The following is a 14235-nucleotide window of genomic DNA, read 5'->3' on the forward strand; positions in this document are numbered from 1 at the left end:
TTAAAGTTTAGATAAGCCTGAAGGATTTATACCAAAAAATAATGTTGGTATATATCTTTTTGTGCTTTTAAAATTTTTAATTAAAAATATTTTTAATTGTAAATGATTATTTTAGAAGCCTCACGTAAGTGAAATCATACCATATTTGTCCTTTAGAGATTTGCTTATTTCTCTTAGCATGATGTCTTCAAAATTCATCCATGTTGTGGCATGTGTCATAATTTCTTTAGTTTTTAAAGTTGAATAATATTCAATTGCACATATAAACCACATTTTATTCATGCATCCACTGATGAACAGTTGGGTTGCTGCCACCTTTTAGTTATTGCGAATAATTCTTCCATGAACATGGATATGCAGATACCTTTTACACACCCTGCTTTCAATACTTTTGGGTATATACACAGAAGTAGTAATGCTTAAATATGTTTATTCTACTTTTAATTAAAAAAAATGACAAACTCTTTTCCTTAGCTGCAGCCCTAGTTTACATTCCTTCTAACCATGCATATGGATTCCAATTTCTCCATATCTTTGCCAACATTTTTTATTTTATTTATTTTATTTTATATTTACTTTATATTTATTTTATTTTATCTTATCTCATCTTATTTTTAATTTAATTTAATTTTTAATTCTTTTATAGTCACCCTAATAAGTGTGAGAGGACATCTGATTGCAATTTAGGTTTGCATTTGCCTCATGATTAGTAATGGTGAACATCTTTTCATGTGCTTAGTCACCATTCGTACATCTTCCTTAGGGAAAAATGTATTCAAGTCCTTGTCCTTTGCCTATTTTTTTAATAGGGCTGGGATTTTGTTGCTATTGTTGAGTTGTGATGTTGATATATTTTTTAAGGCTAAAAGTGCCTTTTATTTGCTGTTGTCTTAAACTTTCTAATGATCATAGAAATATTATATTCCAGAGAAATTCCACCTATTTTTTACATATTTTCTTTTATTTTTAGTAATATGATTTCAATAGTTAAGTCAAAACTAGGCCATCAGTGAGATTTGCCTCATATTACATTATCTGGTCCCAGAAGTTATCTCTTCAGAAAGAGGCCTTCCGAACCAGTCCATTTTCACTTTCTCAGCTTTTTGTAAAGATATACATCCTCTGGAGATAAAATTTCACATGCTTACTCATTGCATTAATGAAAAATAAAGTTCTGAAATGTTTTGAAGGTGGATTCAAAGGTTTTTTTTTTTTTTTCCTATTTATTGGAAGACTTGGAATAAATTGCAGACACAAAATCCTTTAGGCCACTGGGTCACTTTTAATCAACAGCCTTGTTTAGATGTATTAGTAAACTTTATTTTAATCTTCTATTTTACGATATGTTAACAGGAACTAAACCAAGTTTTCAATGTATCCCTGAGCATACAACAAACATGCGGATGATTTACATATTCTAAGACACCATTCTACTTTATATAAATATACTTGATGCTATTTTCTTGCTCACAGTAGAATAAAATGTTAATAATTTGGTGAGTCCCTGCAATTTTACTATCCATTTCTTCCTGGTTCTATATAACATTTAGTGAGCACTAAACCCTAAAAGACTCAGGCAATTCAGTTTGAATAACCACTTAAAAGTACATATGCTTACTCAAAATAACTGAGGTACTTGATTCTGCAAAATGAAGTTGAAAAATCCCTGAAGAACAGACTCTTATGAAATAGAAGGTTGCAAACTGACTTTCATTTATATCCCTGGATATTTTTTCCAAGAAAATTACATTCACCTGCATATTTCTTTATACAAATATTTTCTATTTTTAAGAAATGGCTAGAAACTCACCTAGGGTAATTTAAGTGCCAATCCACCTAGATTCTAAGAGATTAACTTTTAGATTCTATTCCACTATTTGGTTGAATTCTGTCACTTGTCACGAATTCCCTTCTCTGCTCATATATACATTGTTAAATTAGTCTGAATATTTTATAGTAAATATGTAATATAATAAAATTATTTATATGGATGTACTTAGTATATAATTTAATCTATAGTAATATATAGTGATTAGATATACTTCTTTCTAAAATATTTCTTGAGAGGCTCCTGGGTAGCTCAGTCAGTTAAGTGTCTGACTTCAGCTCAGGTCACGATCTCATAGGTTTGCGGGTTTGTGAGTTCAAGCCCTGCAACGGTCTCACTGCTGTCAGTGCAGAGCCCTCTAGGTATCCTCTTTCCCCCTCTCTCTGCCCCTCCCCTCCTTGCACTCTCTCACAGATGAATAAACATTTAAAAATATATTAAAAATATTTATTGAATGAGTGGTATGCTGAGCATTGTCTTAAGTGCAGCATAGGCTCTGGTTAACAAGACCTAAATAGTCTGTGTCCTCATGAAGAGTTCAGTGGAGAGGAGAGGCCATAAATGAATGAAAAAGCAAACAAGCAAAGTACAACACAAATACATTTTGGTGAGTCTCACAAACAATATGCAGAGATGGAGAATAATGTTGGTAGAGAGAAAAGGTGGTTAGAAAAGGCATCTCTGTTTTTCAGCTGAGATGTGAAGAACCAGATAAGAAGGAACCAGACATATAAAGTCATGGCAGGGAGTGAGGGGTTGGATGGGTGGGTGTGTTGAGGGTAAATGTGTAGGCGATTGGTTGTAGTTTTTCAGAGAAAAAGCAAAGCATCAATGGAAAGTGAAAAAAGGGGAGCTTGAGATATGGGTCATGAACAGATGAGGCAAGTTTAGATAGACCATCATAAGGATTTCACATTTTATCTACTGAGGAATTTAAAGCAGAGCAAGGGCATGATTTGATGTATGCTTTTTAAAAAGATTATTCTGACTACTCTTTGCAGATTAAATTAAGGAGTAGAAGTGGGAATTTCAGATCAATATGGAGGCCATTTTTCATGGGTTGACTTGGGGATTGCAGTGGAACTACAGAGAAGTAGAAGAAAGTCTATTGTCCTACCTTCACTTCATCTGGATGGTTATATTTTGTCAGTGTTTTTTCTAGTACAAGTTTGACTTCTATTTAGGATGTAAAAAACCACAGGGAATGCCACTTCCTCTCCAACAGTGAGAAAAAGCTATATAATGTGCAAAATTACCACTTTTAAACTCATCATAGTGTTGAGTTTTCAAGACCACCAGGTGACTGGAATTTCATAAGACCCTTGGAGGAGCAAATCAGTCAACATGATACCTCACACCAGTAAAAGAAAGGGTAAGAATCATATTATGATCATTTCAATGGATGCAAAAGGAACATTTGATAAAGTACAACATCCATTCATGATAAAAAACCGTCAACAAAGTAGGTTTAGGGGGAACATACCTCAACATAAAAAAGACCATATATAAATAACCTACAGCTAACATCATCCTCAATGGGGAAAACCCGAGATCTTTTCTCCTAAGGTCAGGAACAAGAAAAGGATATTCACTCTCACCACTTTTATTCAACATAGTACTGGAAGTTGAAGCCACAGCAATCAGACAACAGAAAGCAATAATAAAAGGCATCCAAATCAGTAAGGAAGAAGTACATCTTTTACTATTTGTAGATGACATGATAACTGTATGTATAACCCAAAAGACTCCACCAAAAAAAAACTAGTAGAACTGATAAATGAATTCAGCAGAGTCACAGCATACAAAATCAGTGTACAGAAATCTGTTACATTTCTACACACCAATAATGAAGCAGCAGAAAGAGAACTTAAGAAAACAGTCCCATTTACATTTACACCAAAATAACAAGATACTGAGGAATAAATCTGACCAAAAAGGTGAAAAACCTGTACTCTGAAACCTACAAAACACTGATGAAAGAAATTGAAAACAATACAAAGAAATGAAAAGACATTCCATGCTCATGGATTGGAAGAAACTGTATATATATAACTATAGTTATATAGTTATATATATATAGTTATATATATAGTGATATATATTATATTATTAGTTATAGTTATATTAGTAACTATATATAGTTATATATAATATTATATATTATAGTTATATTAGTTACATTATATAACTATATATAGTTATATATAGTTATATTATATAACTGTATATATAGTTATATATAGTTATATATATAGTTATATATTTATATAGTTTATATATATCATTTATATATATATATATATATATATATATATATATATATATTTAATGTTTATTTACTTTTGAGAGAGAGACACAGCACAAGCTGGGAAGGGGCAGAGAGAGAGGGAGACAGAATCTGAGGCAGGCTCTGGGCTTTGAGCTGTCAGCACAGAGCCCAATGCAGGACTAGAACTCACGAAACCGTGAGATCATGACCTGAGCTGATGTCAGAGGCTCAACCAACTGAGTCACCCAGGCTCCCCAAGGAAGAACAAGTATTGTTAAAATGTCCATACTACTCAAAGCAATCAACACACTTAACACAATCCCTATCAAGATACTAACAGCATTTGTCAAAGAACTAGAACAAAGAATTCTAAAATGTGAATAGAACCACAAAATCCCTTGGAGGAGAGTAGGACAGTCAAACTTTAGCCTTTGGCAGATTACAGGAGGAAGAGGTGGCAGCCATCCAGGTGTGAAGTTCAGAGGAAACAACTGAAATGTAAATGAATTCTTTTAAAGTTTGTTTTACTTATTTTGAGAGAGAGAGAGAGAGAGAGAGGAGAATGAGCAGGGGAGGGGCAGAGAGAAAGGGAGACTGAGAATCCCAAGCAAGTTCTGCAGCCCAATGCAGGGCTTGAACTCATGAAGCATGAGATCACGGCCTGAGCCAAAATCAAGAGTCAGATGCTTAACCAACTGAGTCGCCCAGGCACCCCTGTAAATGTATTTAAAATTAATTTTAAAAGGTTGGGTGTGGGGTAGCATGACAATTTGAATCTGTGGGAGTCCCAGACATAGAATTTATGCTTCTTTACCACTATTTTCCATGGACCTTCACTGGATACCTGAGAAGAACTGGGGACAGAGCAGTGAATATCAGAGAAGCCTCTCTGGTAATGCATGTGATAATACCACCTGCTAGTGGTCTAGCACTGGTGCACATGTGTGAGATCCACCTATATTGTGGACTCTTCTCCTTAGGTGAGGCAAAAGCTGTCTGCTGCCGGGTGCAGGGTAGGAGACTCTTTTGCTTCCCCCAGTAACACCCAGAAAAGACTGGGTGCTGCCAGGGGAAAGATAAAAGTAAAAGCATCTGTCACTGAAGGTGGGGAAGGAGACCCATTCATGCCTGGGGTCTGACACAGAGAGAAACTATTGTTCCACTGCCTCTGGGAGAGGAAAAGGAAAGCTACTCATGCCAAAGATCCTCACCAACTGAAAGCATTTTGGCATAAATGAGGAGGGCCAGGAATGCTGAGAAAGTTCTATCCCTCAGGTGTACACGACATGTTTATGACTGAAGCTAATGCAGTAGAATTGAAAAATGCTCTCTGCCCACATCATAGCATTTGAACTGAAAAAAGAAGAAAAGCAGTTGATGGCTAGAGAAGAGGCAAGAACATGAAAAGATACCCTTTTTGTTGTGCCAGTGTGCAGAGATTGCAAAAAGTAGAACAACACTTAGAGACTCTCTGCTTAGTCTAACTCCAAGACAGCAACAATCCATGTGTGGAGGAATTTGACATATGAGTTGCACAAAATGTAACTATGGCAACAACAAAATCCAAGCTTAATGCCACTATTCAACAGTTCGCCCCTTCCCACTCCCTACCCTCACCACCAAATTCACAACCTGACAGGAGAAAGACATACACCTTTGTGGGTGTAAATATTACTTACTTCAGGCTATAGTGTTCTTTTATATGGCATCCAATGCTAAATTTGAAGCATATAAAAAGAAAAAAAAAATAAAGCCATTGTCAAGAAATACAGCAATCAACAGGATCGGACTCAAAGCTCAGATATTATAATATTGAGAGAATATAAAACAATTATGATCAATATTTTAAAGTATCTAGTAGAAAACATATGCATGAAGAAATGGGAAAATTTTGCAGGTACATGCAAATTATAATGCAATGTCAAGTAGAAATGCTAAAAATGAAAAATGCAATGTTGGGGATGAAGAATCCTTTCCATGGGCTTAGCTGACTGAACATAAAAGAAGGAATAATCAGTAAATCTTAAGACATATCATTAGAAATTACCCAAAGTGAAACAAAAGGGGAAATAAGGAGTAAGTAAAGAGCATCCAAAAGCTGTTGGAAAACACAAAATGATATAGTAAAAAGGAAATTAGAGTCACAGAAAGAGAGACGAGAGAAATCAGGACAGAAGAAATATTAGAAAGAGACAAGAGCCAATCATTCGTCCAAATTAATGAAAGCCAAAGAATCACAGATTCAAAGAGCTTAGAGAAAAATGTATGTAGGCAAATCCTAGTCAGAATTCTTGTAATGAGCTAAATTATGTCCCACTCCCAAATTTATATGTTGAAGTCCTAAGCTCAGTACGTCAGAATGTGACCCTTTTGAGGGATAGGGTCTTTACAGAGATAATTAAGTTAAAATGAGGTCATTAGAGTGGGCACTAATCCAATATGACTCATGTCTTTTTAAGAAAAGGATATCTGGACACAAAAATGTACAGAGGAAAGTCAGCGTGAAGACACAGAGGGAAGACAGCCATCTACAAGCCAAGAAGAGAGGCCTGAAAAAGACACTTCTCTCAAGGCCCTCAGAAGGAACCCAGGCCTGCTGAAACCTTGATCTTGGACTTCAGCCTTCAAAACTGTGAGAAAATAAATTTCTGCTGTTTAAGTCGCCCGGTCTGTGTTTCTTTGCTATGGTAGTCCTAGAAAACTAATACAGTGCTGAAAAACAAAGATAGAGATAATCCTGAATGCGGCAAGAGGAAACAAGATAAATCATGTAAAAGAAATAGAAGAATGAGAGTAGATTGGTCATTAGAATTTTGCATGATGGAAAGCAATGGTACAACATCTGTAAAGTACTAAGCAAATGAACAAAAACCCTATCCTTCCAGAGTTCTGTATTCAGCAAAAATCTTTCAAAAGCTAAAGCAAACATTTTAAACAAAACCCAAAAGTTGAGATAATTCATGATCAGCAGACATATACTTTAAGGTATATTCAAGGAAATTTCTTCAGGTGAGGGAAAATGATATAGACAAAAATTTAGATCCATACAAAAAATAAAGAGCACGTAGGATGGTAAAAGCACATGGAATTTTTTAATTTTTTTAAATCTATTTAAAAGACTCAAAGGCTGATGAAAATAGTGGAGTTTAAACATATGTAGAAATAAAATGTATGAGATCATAGGACAAAAGGATCAAAATGGAGAGATATTGTAGAGTTCTTATTTAAAGTAACATGTTATTTGAAGAGAGACTAAGAAAAATTAAAGACACAAATCACTAATATTAGGAATAATAAAAGGTTATCACTATAGATCTTATAGATATTAAAAACTGATAATAAATTCATATTTTGATAAAAATTATGGCCAGAAATTTTACAAATTATATATGATGGAGACAATTATTGAAAAATACAAGCTATTAAAAGCTTACTCTGAAAGAAATAGATAAACTGAATATCCTTATACCTGTAAAGAAAATGGAATTTGTAGTCAAAAGCTTTCCTGCGAACAAGCTTCAGGTCCAAATAAAATCATTAGAGAATTCTACCAAAATTTTAAGAAAGAAATAATACCAATTCTACACAAAATATATAGACAATTCCAAAGAATCTATGAAAAAGCTACCAGAACAAAGAAAGGAATTTACAAAGTTGAAGGATACAAGGGTAGTATATACTAAACAAATCAATAATATTTCTGTATGCTAAATTTCTAACTGGAAAAACAATTTCAAATTAAAATTTAAAAAAAAAGACACCATATCCAATAGCATTAAAAATATAAAGTACTTAGGGGCACCTTGGTGGCTCAGTCAGTGAAGTGTCCGACTTCAACTCATGTCATGATCTCATGACTCATGAGTTTGAGCCCTGCGTCAGGCTCTCTGCTGGCAGCTCAGAGACTGGAGCCTTCTTCAGATTCTGTCTCTGTCTCTCTCTGCCCCTCCCTTGCTCACACTCTGTCTCTCTCTTCTCTCAAATATAAATAAACATTAAAAATTTTTATTTAAAAAATATAAATTACTTAGGGATAAATTTAGCACAGTTTGTACAAAGCCTGTACGCTGAAAATTACAAAATACTGTTGAAAGAAATTAAAGAAGACTTAAGTAAATGAAGAGTTCATGAATTGGAACTCAATATTATTAGTTGTCAATTTTCTCAAAATTGGTCTATCATAATCTCAATCAAGATCTCAGTGTCTTTTTGTTTTGTTTTGGTTTGGGGAGTTTTTTTGCAGAAATTGGCAAGGTGATTCTAAAATTTTTGTGGAAATACAAAGGACCTCTAATAGTCAAAATACTTTTGAAAAAGGTAAACAAAGTTGGGAAACTCATCAAAACAATGTGCTATTAGTATAAGGTAGACATATAGATCAATGGAACAGAAGAGGGAGAATCAGGTACAGAACTACCGAAGGTAAGTTTATGGTTTACTTTCACTGAAATTCTTCATTTCTTCTTAATGTATCATTAATCATCATTGCCTTTCACTATAGTTATTTCTATAAATATTTTATATCCTTAAGTGGATTGTGATAACATGAAAGAGATAGGATATTATTTTATGCTTCTTATATTTACGTACAATCTCATGCTTCACCATTAAAAATTCTGTCCCAAAAATTCTGTTCAAACTCCTTTCCAGTATTCTAATATATGCTCAGCCAATTTTATCTCTATCGTTTTTTCTTTGTTAACAGCATAACATCTGAAACATAATAGGAGATCAGTAAATATTTTTAAATTAATAAATGAATAATAAAAATTGAGTCTAATTTTTTGGCATAGTTTATTTACACTTTCTTATGTAAAAGGCACATGAACTAGCCATATTCTTTAAAAAAAAACATAAGAACTACATAGCATTCTTACCTAACAAGAATTTATTGTTATCTAGACAATGTTTTGAATAGTTGGGGCAAAATCATTGCAACACTTCTCATTGTTGTCTTACATTGCTGAAATAATCCAATCACTGGTTTTACATTAATTTTGTTTTCTTAGTGTTTAAACATTATGCCACATGATTTAATGGATATATGCCCATGATTATTATATTACTCATCATGTGTGTCCCCTTTGGAGTTAAGCACAGCAAACATCCACGAAATCCACAAACAAATAAGTATATGTATATATATAAACACACACACACACACACACACACACACACACACACACACACACACACGTATGTATGTATGTATAACCTAGAAGAGAAAAAAAACAAAAAGTTTATTTATGTGTAAAAATTTTACAAACTAAAGTTACTGTAGACCTGTGACTAAAATGTAAATACAATTTGCTTCTCTCTCTCTCTTTCTAAAATAAAATAAAACAATTTTAAAAATTAAAAATTAAAGAAAAGTTGGGGGCACCTGGGTGGCTCAGTCGGTAGAGCCTCCGACTCTTGATTCTGGCTTAGATCATGTCATGGTCCCAGTGTGTGGGATCTAGTTTCATGTCAGGCTCCAAGCTGAGTGTGAAGCCTACTTAACATTCTCTCTCTCCCTCTGCCTCCTACACTGCTCGTGTGCTCTCTCTCTCTCTCTCTCTCTCAAATACAATTTAAAAAATAAAACAAATAAAATGTAAATAAAATTTGCTAAATCTATATCAATGATACCAATATAATACTGCTTTTAAAATGTAATTGCATTGTTAAAAGTTAATGAGAAGTTGGATAAAATATATGTTATCATATTTTTCAAATTATTCTTAAAACATTCTTATCCCCAAATTATCAGATATGGTTTATATTTACAAAAGTGACTTGAGGAATTTAAAGTAAAACAAAGGAAGCATTTGTAAGTATTTACCCAATTTTCATTTCCTAATAATTTTATCCAACTAATGCATTTTAAAATGACCACAATTACATTTACGTGTTTTGCAAGAAAAAAGACAGAGATTGACATTAAATGTATTTGAAAACCAATTTAAAAATAGATGCTTGTGACTCCAGATTATACATATGAAAAAGTAAAATGATTTTTTTTATAAATTGGGGAAGTATACTATTCATCAATTTATCACAAAATGGATCCATAGTTAACATTTACTTATTGGAAACTTTGGAGTATTTGATTCAATTCAACAAAGATTTACAGAGCATCTGTCCTGTACCTGGAATTGTTCCAGAGATTTGAGATACATCAGTGAAGAAAACAAAGATTCCAGTATGTTGGAAGCTTACATCCTAGCAAGAGAGAGCCAAAATTAACAATAATTAAAGTGTGTGTGTGTGTGTGTGTGTGTGTAGCTAAGTGTGTATATGTATATGTAAGTATGTATGTGTACATACATATACATGTTAGAAGGCTGAAGGGAACATGTGTGTAAGGAGTGCCAGGAGTCCTGGTTAGGAGACGTGGATTGAGAAGGTGCAGAAAGTGGCCATGCCTATGTCTAGTGGAATAGTGGTCCAGGCGGAGTGAAATGGCCTAGGTAGAGCAAAGAGCTGTGCAAATGTCCTAAGGCAGCATATGCCTGAGTTTCTGGAGTGTTTGTGGATGAGGCCAGTGTGGCTGGAGCAGTATGAACAAAGGAGCAAGTAGTAAAAAATGAAGTGGGGGAAAAGGGAGAAGGAGGGGGTTTAAAAGGAGGAGGGGAGGAGTTGATCTTGTAGGACTTTTTAGGCTATCAAAGATCTATAGCTTTTTCTTTGATGAAATGGGAGGAAACAATTCTTCCTTTTGTATTCAAGGAGAGGAATAAGTAAGGATCACCTAGGGAATGACCTCTCCCTGACTGGATGCTCAGCAAGGTCATCTGCCCCAACTTCATTAGGAAGCATCTCTGATCACTCCAATCCTCTGGACTCAGTATTTCTTCTGGGTACCAGGTATCACTGTATTTGCTAGGCACTTACAGGGTTCCCACTACATCTTTACTTCATATATTTATTCAGTATTTTCTTCAATCTCTACATACATTATATATTTCTTGAAAGTAGTGAGTTTGTTATCCTTCTCAGTATAGCTTCCTTCCACAAAGAATTCAATGAATGTTTTGTAAATGAATAGGGTCTCTGGACTTCATGGAAATGTCAATTTCCGCACTCTTCAAGAGGCATCTTACCTAGAATAGACGACAAATGTTCCATCATCTTGAAATGCATGCCCCCTAAAAAGTGATACTGCGCTTTTAGTTTTTTTTTTTTGTTTTTTTTTTTGTTATAAGCAAATGTTTTTTCATGTTGTTTCTAATTATTGAAATTTGGGGGGAATGAAAATCCTTTGCTAACCAGATTCCCTTTAATCACATTGCTTAATGGGCTGCTAAGTCTTACATTCTATATTGGTCTTAGTTCTTCCTTCAAATAAAATACTTGTCTTTTAAATAGTTATGCTTTTAGTTAAGATATAATGTAATATTCTGATACTATGTCTACTATATCTTTCATGGGAAGTTTCATATGTTTAACTATTCGATTTTTCTTAATCATGTATCTTTTCACAGAGTTTAATATTTTTGTTCTAATGAAAAACTGGTGAAAATCAAGTTACCAACATGATTTGTTGCTCTACTATGGGTACACTGTGTTAGAAAATTCAATTATATGTCAATTCTATGTCTTCATCATAGTTTTTCTTACACAACATCCTATATTTGGAGAGTCATTCATGGCCCATTGGGAAAGGTTAGAACTATAATTAGACCTTTTCTCTAGACACTTGAGCAATGGAATGCATGAAGGTTAGTAACAGCTTCCCATTAATTGCTCCCTTGTGGCTTTACAGTAAAGCCGTTAACTTATGTACTGGGGCTGCTACCCACGGCATCCTTGCACTGACATTTGAAGCAGTGATTAGAATGTCATTGCTTTCCAATACTTCATTGCTATTCAGGGAACACATTCGATGTCTTTCCCCTCATACTGCAGGGATCACAAATTCAGACACAAAAAAAATAGCATCTGTTTCTTTATCATCGGAATAGGGCTTTTGAAAGTGGGTTTGTTCTGAATACAGTGTTCATACTGGACTCTGTTCTGCACAGTGTCACTGTCTTGTCTTTCAAACTAATGGGAACAAAGCAGAATCATTCTTTATGTGCAAAGCAGTGCACCCCAAGGGCAAAACATCTATCAGTATGAAAAATAGTCAAGTAACAACCAAGAAATTGTGTTTTGTGGAAGCTCATGGGTTTGATTGTATGTTTGAGCCAGCACACTGCCATGTTAGTTTTCTCAAATCTTTGAACTTAATAGTGTCTTATTCAAATGTCTTCCTTATCATTTATACCGCCTGAATTCAACTATTCAGTTTGTCCTGTCAGTACTTGCCTGTAACTCAACTAAGACTGAGATTTACTGAACTAGAGAGCACAATTATCCTTCTGTCTCAGAAATAAATTACAACTCCAAAGCCCTGCTCTTTCTTCATCCCACTCATTCATTAAAAAAAAAAAATTCACACCATGGATAGCATGAGGATATTACGTTTTAGTGAAGAATTCAACCTAGCTCCCTTTATTTTTTCTTTCCTTATTCTCTCTTAATATATGTACATGAGTGTATGCGTGTTTGTGTGTGTATGTACTTCATGTAGAATATGTATGATGTGATTTATTTTTTTATTTAATGCTTTTCACATTTAAGATTCTATAAAGTGAGATGCTTGATATCATTTCTGTTCTTATCATCAAGGCCATCCCAGACATTTTTCTTTATAAAAAAAAGAAAAAGACAAAAAAAGACTTTTGATATGCGCTGCACCTTAATGTAGATATCTGATATATTGCATTCTTGTAAAAAAAATTACTTTTCTGCCAGCAGAAGTGGCTGAAGAGTAGCTGCAAAATTGAAATGATCATGATGAAACTCTGAGGAGCAGGGTCAAGGGAAGTAAGAAGGATTATTAAACAGCTGAAAAACCAGACTGAAGGGGAAAGGTCCCAGAAGTGAGATTATTGAGGGCAGAGTAGAGAAGTTGGAATGGAGATGGTATTTGAGTGTCTGGAAAGTTAGGATTCTGATTTTTTTTTAAAGTTCACAGTCTTCATTGGGTACAGACAAGGAAAATGAGCATGGAGTTCTTAGACTGATATAAAATTTTTCCTATAGGTCAAGATTTCCTATAGGTCAAGATTTAAGGCATTGAAATTTTAAATGTAATTAGTGATGTCTTGAAGAAAATTTCTTTGTTTAAATTACTTTAGAATCTTGCCTCATGCTTGTAAGATGAACAGAATTAATCCCTTCCGTCATGAAAGTCTCTATTATTAGCTGTCGGTGTTAGGGATGAGGAAAGACGATTGATTTTAGAGTTCTTAGGGACAAAAAGGGGTTGCGGATGACCCTTATTGGCATGGAAATATGGAGATATATGTTGCAAACTACTCCCTTATAAAATAAAGGATGAAGGGGCCTCTCAGAGAAGTGTAAATAGTTGGGTGAAGGGGACAAGCCTGTCATCTAGAAGGTGTAAATCAAAGGGGATTGATTACTGGGGAAGGCTGGACCAGCAAGAGAACAAGGTGGAGGTGGGGGTCGTGAGAATTTTAAAAGATGTGAAATGAAAATGGGCAAAAGGGTCTAAGTCTTGGGAATCTTGGGGCATTTCGTTAATTTATGGTCAGTTCTCACAGTCTCTGCAAGCGATACAATAGAAGGATGGGGCCTTATGCACAAAAACACTTTCTTAAGGAAAAATGCAAAGTGGACTGAGACTGAAACTACAGACTCTTTGAACCAACGTTCCAAAATAAGGACTCAGTGAGTGTGAAACAGTCTAGAGACTAGGATGGTCACTGAAACCTTCAGGCCCCTTTGATCTGCAGAACTTGAGAGAACAGCTCTTATTTATTACATGAAAGGATATATTCTGAAGATAAAATTACATATAAGAAATATTTGAGATTAGATGTGAAATGTTAACATTCTTTCATTCATTGTGTATTTATTGAGCACCTTCTCTGAGTGCTGTTCTAGTTTGGAATTGTCAATGAATAAAGAAGACAAAGATCTCTGCCCACCTGGGGCTTATGTTTGAGTGTGGGGAGCATACAGTAATGGATAGGTAAATTGCATAGTATTTAGAAGGTAATGGGTGTTTTGAAAACAAGTAAGTAGAGCATGATGAGAGGGATCAGTAGTACCAGATTGTGGGTCAGATTGCTGTGTTCAAAGC

Source organism: Neofelis nebulosa, chromosome 6 (genome assembly GCF_028018385.1).
Source record: "Neofelis nebulosa isolate mNeoNeb1 chromosome 6, mNeoNeb1.pri, whole genome shotgun sequence".
In the NCBI taxonomy this organism is placed as follows: domain Eukaryota; kingdom Metazoa; phylum Chordata; class Mammalia; order Carnivora; family Felidae; genus Neofelis; species Neofelis nebulosa.